Genomic DNA, 10,773 nt, shown 5'->3' with positions numbered 1-10,773 from the left:
CCTGCCTCTCTGGGAGACTTTCCAAGATCAGAATGTTGGTCTGACCCAGGTTTCTTTCAAATTACTGCTTCTGTCTTGGGTCCTGAAGCATGTGAGATTTTGTGTGAACTCTTTAATAGTGGAGTTTCTGTTTCCCACAGCCCTCTGGCTCTCCAAAAAGTAAGCCCTACGGGCCTTCAAAACCAAATATAGTGTAGGCTTGTCTTCCTGGTGCAGGACTCCCTGGCTGGGGAGCGTGATAGGGGCTCAGACCCCTTGCTGCAATTGTAATTATCCTCCTATTTGTGGGTCTTTTCCCAGGGGTATGGGTTTTGACTATACTTCATCTCTGCCCCTCCTACCCATCTCATTGTGGCACCTTCTTTATATCTTTAGTTGTAGAAGATCTTTTCTGCTAGTCTTCTGTTTTTTATCATCAATAGATGTTCTATAAATAGTTGTAATTTTAGTATGCCTTTGGGAGGAGATGAGCTCAGGATCTTTCTACTCCACCATCTTGGATGCTCCCACCCCCAGATATCTTATTAGTTATTAGAGGCATTTTAGAATGACAACAAATCATTATTTTGCATGTAGAAGAGCAAGCAAAACAGGAAGAAACTGGGTCCCCTTCCAAATACTGGAATGAATGCTAATTGGATGCTATTAATGACCTCTACCACTAATGCTCTCTATTCTTCCAAAATTCCCAGCTCACAATATCAGCCAGTTTTGCCCTCTGGCTTCCCCTCAAAGTGCACTGGCTCAGAACAATTGTGGGGAATATGTGAGGCACAGGTCCAAGAATGTTAACCCAGATAACCCTTGTTCCTACTAAATGGTCATATTGCTCTCACCTATCTCATGGTTAAACAATTCTAGACTTCCATCCTTCACTCAAATGAATGTTGCAGTCTAAATAAAGTCTTTGTGTTTTTCATCCTTCCATTCCATCTGTCTAAATGTTTTGGTGTACCTGGCCAACTCCTTCTTGTACTTAAAGTCCTAGCACAAATATCAGCTCTTCTCTGAAACCATGCTCCATTTGCCTAGTTCAAGCTGACTCATTCAACACTTGGAATACCACAGAATTCAGTGTACACATCAATCTTGTCACATCATGTCAATTTTCTTTTTACAAATATTTCTTTTCCTCACTTGAAAGTCATCTCTTAAGTAAAGAGATTTTTGTTTCATGATTTTCTCTGCCTCGGTGCCTGGCCAAACATGTGTGTAACTTCTATGTAGAATGGGATTAGAATTTAAGTTTGTTTTTAGCTTGATATCTAATTTAACAAGATCTCTCCTCCAATATGTCCATGATGACTCTTGGGCTAGAGATTTTTAGTTCTCCACTGGCACTCAGTCGGTTCATTCCATTAAATGCAAAACCAATCTGGAATAGCTGCTCTAAGAAATTAAACTCTGCTCTTCTCTTTCCAAAAAAAAAAAAAAGACCCTACAAACTCTCCAGTCTTCAGGAAGGTATTTCATATATATACATATATATGATTTTCAATGAAGAAAAATAAATAATTGGTTTCCTTAATTAGTCCCGCATAGCTGAGTCTGTCGCTGTTAAATCCATGGCTGTACTACCTCAGTGCTTAAATAAAAGGAAGGGAAACTCTGAGCCTAATTCACCTTCTTCATAAGGGTGAAGGTTATATTTTTTCGAAAGGCAGCTAATAGGAGTATTTCAAATAGAACATTTAATATTTAGGGTTCTGAATTTCTTCCTAACAAGTTGTTTTGATTTAAAGGCAGATGCACAGTCTAAGAAGAAATTCTTTGCTGGACATTTGGATCCGATAACATCCTTATCCTATTCCTCTCTTTGCCAAATCCCACCTTGGTAAAATATAGTTAATTGTAAACAAAGGAGAAAATAGTCATTAAATGGAAGAATAAAGACTCAGATTTCTATTGCTCATCCATAAATTAATTCAATCAACAGTTTTCTTAGAATGATCTACTAGAAAAACACAAAGAGAAAGTTTACTTAAAAAAAATAGAATAAAACTCATTTTACCTTCAATTATCATATGGGTTCATTGAACTCTTTTGTTTGTAAAATAACTTAAAGTTTTGAAAACTGAAAAAGGTACAGTAGACTCAAATGGCAAATAGTTATGGATATTTTCCTGGAATTCCAAGGCTTAAGGTTTATTTTGTTTGTTGTCTTTGTGTTTTTCGATGTTGTTGTTGTTTGTTTTGGGGTTTTTTTTGGCAATTATTTCTCTCCTGCAGGGATGTACAGTCAAATCACTGTGTTTTTAAGTTACTTTGAATAGTCCTATCCCAAAATAGAAATTTGTTAATTAGCTTTTTGTTTTGATTTGATTTTTAGGATTGCTTTTAAAATTTTAATTTTATTGTATAATTGTGTATAATGCTTTCATGATTCCAAATTCAAAACAACAAAGAAGTCTAGACTTAATACCCTCTCCCTTCATTCTATTCCCTTTCTTTTCCTATAAATAAACATTTAAAAATATATTATGGTTTATCTTTTTTTTTTTTTTTTTTTTTTTTTTTTTTTTTTTTTTGCGGTATGCGGGCCTCTCACTGTTGTGGCCTCTCCCGTTGCGGAGCACAGGCTCCGGACGCGCAGGCCCAGCGGCCATGGCTCACGGGCCCAGCCGCTCCACGGCATATGGGATCCTCCCAGACCGGGGCACGAACCCGTATCCCCTGCATCGGCAGGCGGACTCTCAACCACTGCGCCACCAGGGAGGCCCTGGTTTATCTTTTTTTAAATATAAGCATATAATAAGTATAATTTAGATTCTATACTTCAATACAAGTATACATATTAATAACCCTTTTCTTAAATAACCAGATCTATAGATTGTTACCTACTTCTGTGTAATAAACCACCCCAAACACAGTGGACTGAAATAGCAATCATGTATTTGTTCATGCTGGTTGTTGACTTGATCTCTTTTTTCCATGTGTTCTCTCATCCTGAAGGTTAGCTCAAGCTTTTTTACACAGCAGTTCTAGGGTAGCAAGCAAAAGTAGAAGTTATAATGCCTTTTGAGACTTATGCTGAAAAGTTTCACATCTATTACAGTGTATTGGTTTAAGCCACTTCCAAAGCAAGTCCATATTCACGAGGTAGAGAAATAAATTCTACCTTTTCAGGGAAAGAGCAACCAAGGCACACTGTACAGAAGACTCACATTGTAGGAAGAAATCTTTGTGACTATCTGATCTGTTCTCAGGACCTTCTTCCTACCCATGTCTGAAAAGGTTTCAGTAAAGCAACACATTAGCAAAAGGGAATGATAAATGTCATGGGCTCTAGTCAATAGTGTTAGCAACTAGTCTGCCTTTTAGGGGAGGAAACATGGAATAAGTGTGGAAAGAGGGGCAGAGTTCTTCATGAGAGTGTGTTTGCTGCTTACTCAGAAATTCAATTGTGTTCTTCCAAACATAGTTCCAATTTTGTGAAAATGTCTCCTTAACCCCCATGAAACTAAGGGAAGTAACTTCATCTCTAGTTGTCCTGAGTTCATCAGTGAATGACATTCTTACGGTAACTCTTTCTCAACTAGCAGTGGTTTTGAGATATAAATTGGCCCAAACTAAAGGAAAGCGTGTTCATGTAATTCTTGGCAGAACAGCTTCTCTCCCACCCCTGCTGGACATGAAAAAGAATCCCTTTGGTCACAATTTTTTTGGAAAGTATTTAAACAGCATAAAGGCAACCAACCTTAGAGGAAGCCAATACTGAGGATAGAAGATTGGAAAGACAATAAGAACCAGGCACTCTGATGATTCTATTCCATTCCATACCTGGAGCCTGTCCTGCTGGACTTTCATTTATGCAAGATTTCAACACTTTCATTTCTTAAAACAGGTTAAGATTATTTTTGTTATTTAACTTTGGATTCTGAAATCACTAGTACGGGGATTTGAGTTTAGAAAATTATTTTCATATTTATGATATATTTAACATTGATGCTACATAATTTGCCTACCACTAGTGAGAAAGATTCTATTGTTCTCAACACTATTTTGGAGTTAAAGAATCTGACGCTCAGAGAATGTTAATAAAACAAAATGAGACAACGAATGAAACAGTGTGTTAGACCCAGTCCAGAGCCTTAGAGTAGAGGTTTGATGAATGTTAGTCTTAGGATGATATTCCTATTTCCCAAGGGACTTACTACAGCATTTCTAGCCCCAAACCTTACTACTAAAATTTGCAGATTCACAACTTGAATTCAAGTTCAATTTCTTTCTCATTATGCCACCATGCTTATAGTAGGTATTCATCCCAGAAATTCTTTGGTGGGCCCAAACTCTTGAAGGAAACAGTGTTCTGGGACAAGGAGAAGTATTTTTTGAACATTAGAATACTCCCCTAGAAAGGAAGACCTAGAAAAAATGCTTTCAGGGCAGCATAAGGATAATATGTATATAAATATGAAGAAGACAGTAAAAGTGACCCAAAAGGAAGCAGAAAGGATGACAGATTTAGAGCAGTGAAAAACCTTGAAAAGATCACTGATTTTGGAATCAAGCAGCCTGGTTTGAAATCACAAATATCTCTTGGATATTATCTCTTCAAGACAATATCTTCCTGATTAACACAGGGGTAACAATATCTACCTAGAAGGTCAAAAACTTATTAAATGACAATATATACAGCAGGGGTCCCCAACCCCCAGGCCTGCTAGGAACCACGCGGAGCAGCAGGAGGAGAGAGGAGGGCGAGCAAGTGGAGCTTCATCTGCTGCTCATCACTTGCCATGGCTCGCATTACTGCCGGAACCAGTCCACACCTCCACCCCATCCATGGAAAACTTTTCTTCCATGAAACCGGTCCCTGGTGCCGAAAACGTTGGGGACAACTGATATAGAGGATACCTAGCACAGGCTATAATTCACATCTGGTACTCCATAAATGTTACTGTAAAGACATGCTCTGGTGTGAATGGACCCAAGCTTTTGGAATTCTGACTACAAGTGTGTGTGTATGTGTCTTTAGGAGTGGACTTCCATTTTATAGCCAGAAATATTCTCCTGCTTTTTTACAGACGAACTCTTGATTTCAACTTTGGGGCAACACTTCCTTTCTCTTTTATGAAAAGAAATGTTTGTAGTTTGCTGATGTAATAGTAAAGCAAAGCAAAAGGAAAGGAAAGAAGTTTGAGATAAGGGATAGCTAAACTATACTACACAATATATTTCTTTTTTTCAGGAGTGAGAGAATATGCTTCTTTCCTAAATATGGGTTAAACTTTCCTCTCTTCAAAAATCATGTTAATTCTTGAGAGATATGCATGAGCTGGCTATTATTACCCACTGGAGACTGGCATAGAGACATGCTGTTGGCAGGAAGCTCTCAGAGGCACAGTCTCACTGCATGATGTTCAGGAATCTGGTAGGGAAGACTGAAGCCCAATCTGTATCTTCCACTGAAGTCTTCCATGTGTTATTTTCCTAAGCTTCAAAACTCAGACTTTGGGAAATGTCCTGTACTTGGAATATGCCATTCAAATGTCCTGGCCAAAGACATGTTCTTTGGGTAAGGGGAGTTGTTTTGATAAAGACAGTGAACATTCTCGCAACCATCATGGGCATGAGGAATATTTCAGGAGAGTGTAAAGACTCAGAATTGGAATCCTTTACACAAGATAGGTTCAAAATCATTTCCATGTATTCATTTTTCTGTCCACTCAATAAACATGTATTGAGTAGCTATTATGTAGCAATTACTATTCAGGTATTAGGAATAGAGTCATACAAAACCTCTGCTTAAGGAGTTTCACTCTAGTTGGAGATATGGACAATAAACAAGTAAAACAATACATAAGCAATATGTAAGCAAATAAATGCAGGTAATAATCATTACTGTGAAAATAATATTTTCTCTGATCAAGGAAGACCCCACTGAGAAGGTAACATTTGAGCAGATGTTTAAATAATATAAAGAAGCAGAGTAATGGCCCCAACAAAGATGACCACATCCTCATCTCTGGAACCTATGGATATGTTATTTTACACGGCAAAAGGGAATTTGCACATGTGACCTTTAGGGTTAGGGACCTTGATGTGGGGAGATGATGATCCATGTGGATGATCCATGTGGAGCTGGATGATCCACGTGGACCCAATCTAAGCACTGAGTCTAAAGGTGGAAGAAGAAGTCATAACAGTGGGTCAGAAAGATGTGGCATGAGAAGGACTGAACACACTGTTGCTGGCTTTGAAGATGGAGAAAAGACACCACAAGCCAAGCAGTGTAGTTTGGCTTCTAGGAGCTGGGAATGGAACTCAGCTGACAGCCAGGAGGAAAACAGGGACCTTGGGCCTACAGTCCCAGTAACTGAATTCTGCCAGTAACCATAATGAGCAGTAGATGAATTCTCCCCTAGAGCCTGCAAGAAGGAATGCAGCCCTGCTGACCACTTGCTTTTAGCTCCATAAGAATCATACTCGACTTCTGACTTACAGAACTGTGAGATCATAAAAGTGTGCTGTTTTATACCATGAAGCTTTGTACAGCAACAATAGAAAACTAATACACATGCAGAGATAAGAGGGGCCTGCATTCCAGACTGTGGATACAGTAATGCACAGGTCCTAGCATGGCTGAGGTGGATAGTGACAATCAGCACAGATTTTTGCAATATTTAGACACTCTCCAGAATGTCAAGATGTACTTGAAGAAGGAAACTTCTTCAAGTAAAGATATCTAATGCCTCACCATCAACTGAAGTACAGGTTTAGGCTTTTATGAGTTGGAGAAAGATGAATTATCACACAAATTTGTGAAACCTAGATATCTGGGTTTTATTAGTAATGCTTCACAGCTGGAATTCATACCAAGTCTCTCAAACAAAAGTTTGCTGTTCGGCAAGCACTGGAGTTCCAGGGTAGAAATCTTAGCAATAACAAGGAACCAGCCTGAAGAGTCCATTTGTATGAGCATTTGATAAAAGAAAAAGGATGGAGGCATTACTCCATCAGGGCAGCAGCATAGCTATATGATCCCCTTAGTAGGGCGGGGCATCTGACAATAAGTAGAGAATAAGCAGAGGAAGGGTGACCCTGGTTGAGCAGAAGAGGGTGTTTATCGTCCTGAAAGAGCTTTTCTTTTGGCAAGAGAGGGAAGAGTCTTTCTGAGGGAGGATGCCATTAGCTTTTTCATAGGGGACACTGACGCAGGCAATTTAACCACCTTTCAGAAGTAATCTCTCTGCTTTTCTATTTTACTGTGTTTCATTTCAGCTTTTCTCTTTTTCTCTAAATTGTGTAACCAATTGCAAACATGTCCCAGGAAAAGGGAAGAATAGATGCCATCCTGTACTCTGGCTTCCAGCCATGTGCTGCCCCTTCCCTGCTTTTACAGGCTACAAACTTCACACCAGCCAGCTGAGAAATGGCCAAAGTGAAAAGCAATTTGCAAGTGGGAAGCATCCTGGCTGTCATTATTAACTTGTGGTAAAGGCAGATGGGACATGTGCAAGGGTCTGGGGAGGGAAATAAGGAGACAGTGGACACAATAAGAAGCTGCTGTGGGTGGACACTGCTTTTTGGAGAGGGAGCTGAGATGAATAGAGAGAAATGCAGGCATTAATGCTTCCTATATATACATCCTGGCATGGAATCGGGGTGAAGTCTGAGGGAGGGCCAGCTGGGATGGCACAGCATAGTGGTTAGTAGTCCTGGAGATGTGAAGCCTGGGTGTAGATGCTTGCACTGTCACTTTTTATCTGTATGACCTCAGCAATTAATGTACATCTTCTGCACCTTATTTCGATATTGTGATGATTGCATGATACTACATATAAATTGCCAAGGACTTACATGCTCTTGGTAAACATTGGTAAATGCTATTACTATTCTTGACATGTATTTTTAAAGGGTGGCTAAGTTCTAAATAACTTTTAAATACTTTGCTACAACTAGGAAGTAAGTAGGAACACAGACCGTGCCTCAGAGGAGACAACATCATATAATCAACAAATGTTAGAGCTGAGAGACATTTTGGTGATCAATAAAACCAATCCCCTTAATTGACAGGTAAGGAAAATTATGCTCACTATGTTTTGTGATTTGTTTAAGATCACAAAGCCAGTAAGGGACTAGGCAGCCAGGTAAAGATGGTATGTCTCACTCTTATTCTGTGACTGTCTAGACACATAGTGTTTGTTGTTTTTTCTACATGATTTGAAATCATTGCCTTCTATGATCCATAAAACTGAGACCATGGAAATCACATACATGTTCCCACGTACCGCCAGCTCATGCTGCATTTTATCCCCATCCGCATTACAACTTCTGTGGGGAGAATAGCCTCTGCCTATCTCCTATTTCTTCATATTTTTCATGTTTCCAAGAAGATGGCTATGGATCTCCTGAGTCACCAATCCCAGTGGGATCATCTGATTCTAATAATTTCAGTATTTTTAGGGGAAAAAAAGAGATGTATTTCAATTTAGAGGTTACAAAGTAGCTGTAGCCAAACCACAGACAGTTTTGTTTTTTTTCCAAAAATGTTGTGAACCTTTTGAATTCGACAACCTACCCCAGTTTTCACAGGCTCCACCATTCTCCTTCTTAGACTCAACTTTATTCACACATTGACTTATTATCGTGTCTGGCTGGGCACTGTAGATTTTATTTAGTGACTCCTGGTATGTACGAGCTTTTTCTAATTAAAAAAAGTATGTACTTTCAATAAAGCTTTCTATTTAGACATTCCCATTGCATTAATGAGAAGCTGTTACGTATTTTCTGAGTTTAAATTTCTGGATTTAAGTAAAGAGGGTTTTCTTCACCAGGACGTGGTAATTTAATGTGATATCCTAACGAGAGTTATAAAAACTAATATAGTTGTTGCTGGGAAAGTATCTTGTAGGTGTAGTTAACATCAGTACACTTTCAGTAAAAAGACTGCCTCAATTATGTGGGAAGGCCTCATCCAATCAGTGGAAAGGCTTTAAGAGCAAAACAGGTTTTCTGAGGAAGAAGAAATTCTGCCTCAAGACAGAGTTTCCAGCCGGCAGGACTGCCCTGTGGATTTAAATCGTGTGGGCCCCCATAATTGTGAAAGCTAATTCTTTGAAATAAATCTCTTTATACAGATTTAAATCTATATAAATATATATATCTTATTATATGTATCCTACTAAATATATCCTATGGGTCTGTTTCTCTGGAAAACCCTGCCAGTTCAGAGGGAAAGTAAAACGTAAGCCAATGGTTCATGGGAGACATTACCCAATGTTTTAGATAAGGTAATGCTAGCCGCTAAAACAGCTGGACCATGAATTTCTACAGTTTAACCCATTAGAAAATTGTTTCTCACTCATACAACGAACATCTAACAGGTGGAGGTGGGGAGAAGAGACTCAGCATAGCAAAGCCTTAGAAGCTATGTGACATCCAAGGTCACCTACAGCCAGCAGACAGGGAAGAAATAGAATGGAGAATCCAGTGAAAGGTTTTCTAAGCCAGGATCATTTCTATACACATTCCATTGGCCAGGATTTGGTCATCTGGCCATACCTAACTTCAAGAAAACATTAGCTAGCTCTTTCCCAGGAGAAACTGAAAATGTGCTTGGCAAATAGTTAGCCATTCTCTGTCATGCAAAGTCATTAGTAGAGAAGCTTCTTGGAAAATATCATGTATTCTTGCTAGGACTATCTTGTTTGTTAAAATTTTGCGACTAATGTTATGTATTGTGGTCTCAGTACAGGAACAAATATAGAAAATGGAAAAAAAAACAGAATGAGATGGCAAAGAAAGCAAAGTCTGAGGCAGGAGACAATTTAAAACAGCAATTAGAGTCTAATTAAATCCAAAGTTTGGTATCATTATCAGAAGTGGAGACATAGCTAATTATGCTGAAAGCAAGTTTCAGTTCGGGTTATGGTCATTCAATAAGGGAATATTTTCTTCCCAGCAGAAAACACTAATTTTGAAAACCACTTAAAAGATTCTCAGTAATGGATGGTATGTATGTGTGTGCATTTTAATCTCTTTATCCATATTGTCTAGTGGTATTTAGTCTTTGTACTTAAATCAACAGTAATTGTTTGTTGTAGCATGAGAAATTTTTGGCTCATTGATTTTCCACAGCACTGAAATGTCACATTAGCTCAAGGTGAAAAGCTAATAGGATGTGAATAATGATAATAATAATCAGAACGATAATAGAAAGAATCATACACCTAAATGTACGTTAAAATCCTCTATTACTCTCAGGGCTCTGGTGACATTTCAAACAACAGGAGAAGAGAGAGAAAATGGTTTGTTAACATCATTCTCTCTAGAGGCCACTGCAACCTTGGCTGCACATTTTGGTATAGATGGCAATTTACAGAATGAATGAATGAGAACCAAGGACATGGGTCCCACCTACTGTGTAACGCTCCCCCCAATTTTACTCTGTTTCCAGGTACAATTCATCAATGTTCAGTCTTCCACATTCCTGTCTGAGATACACACTTGAACTTACAAAAGTAGAGAATTCTCAAAACAGGCATTTGGAATTTGTGATATGTACAGGATTTGATCATCTGGCCATACCTAACTTCAAGGAAACATGAGCTAACATTAAGTAAACGCACTTGAGTTAGATATAGCTTGGGATCCCAGGGAGACTAGGTATCACCGACACCCAGAACATTCACTGAGTCTCAGAATTTTCGGGTCAAGGACCCTGGCTTATGCTAATGATATTAAAAAATAAAAATGAAAGAAAAGAGTCTCAGATCCTGATCCCACTTAAGCAAAGTAATATTTTACTTTGCTTTTTAGGTATTCTAA

The sequence above is a fragment of the Mesoplodon mirus genome, assembly GCF_964341445.2.
Source record: "Mesoplodon mirus genome assembly, chromosome: 7".
Classification (NCBI taxonomy): Eukaryota; Metazoa; Chordata; class Mammalia; order Artiodactyla; family Ziphiidae; genus Mesoplodon; species Mesoplodon mirus.
Note: the sequence above shows the minus strand (reverse complement) of the source record.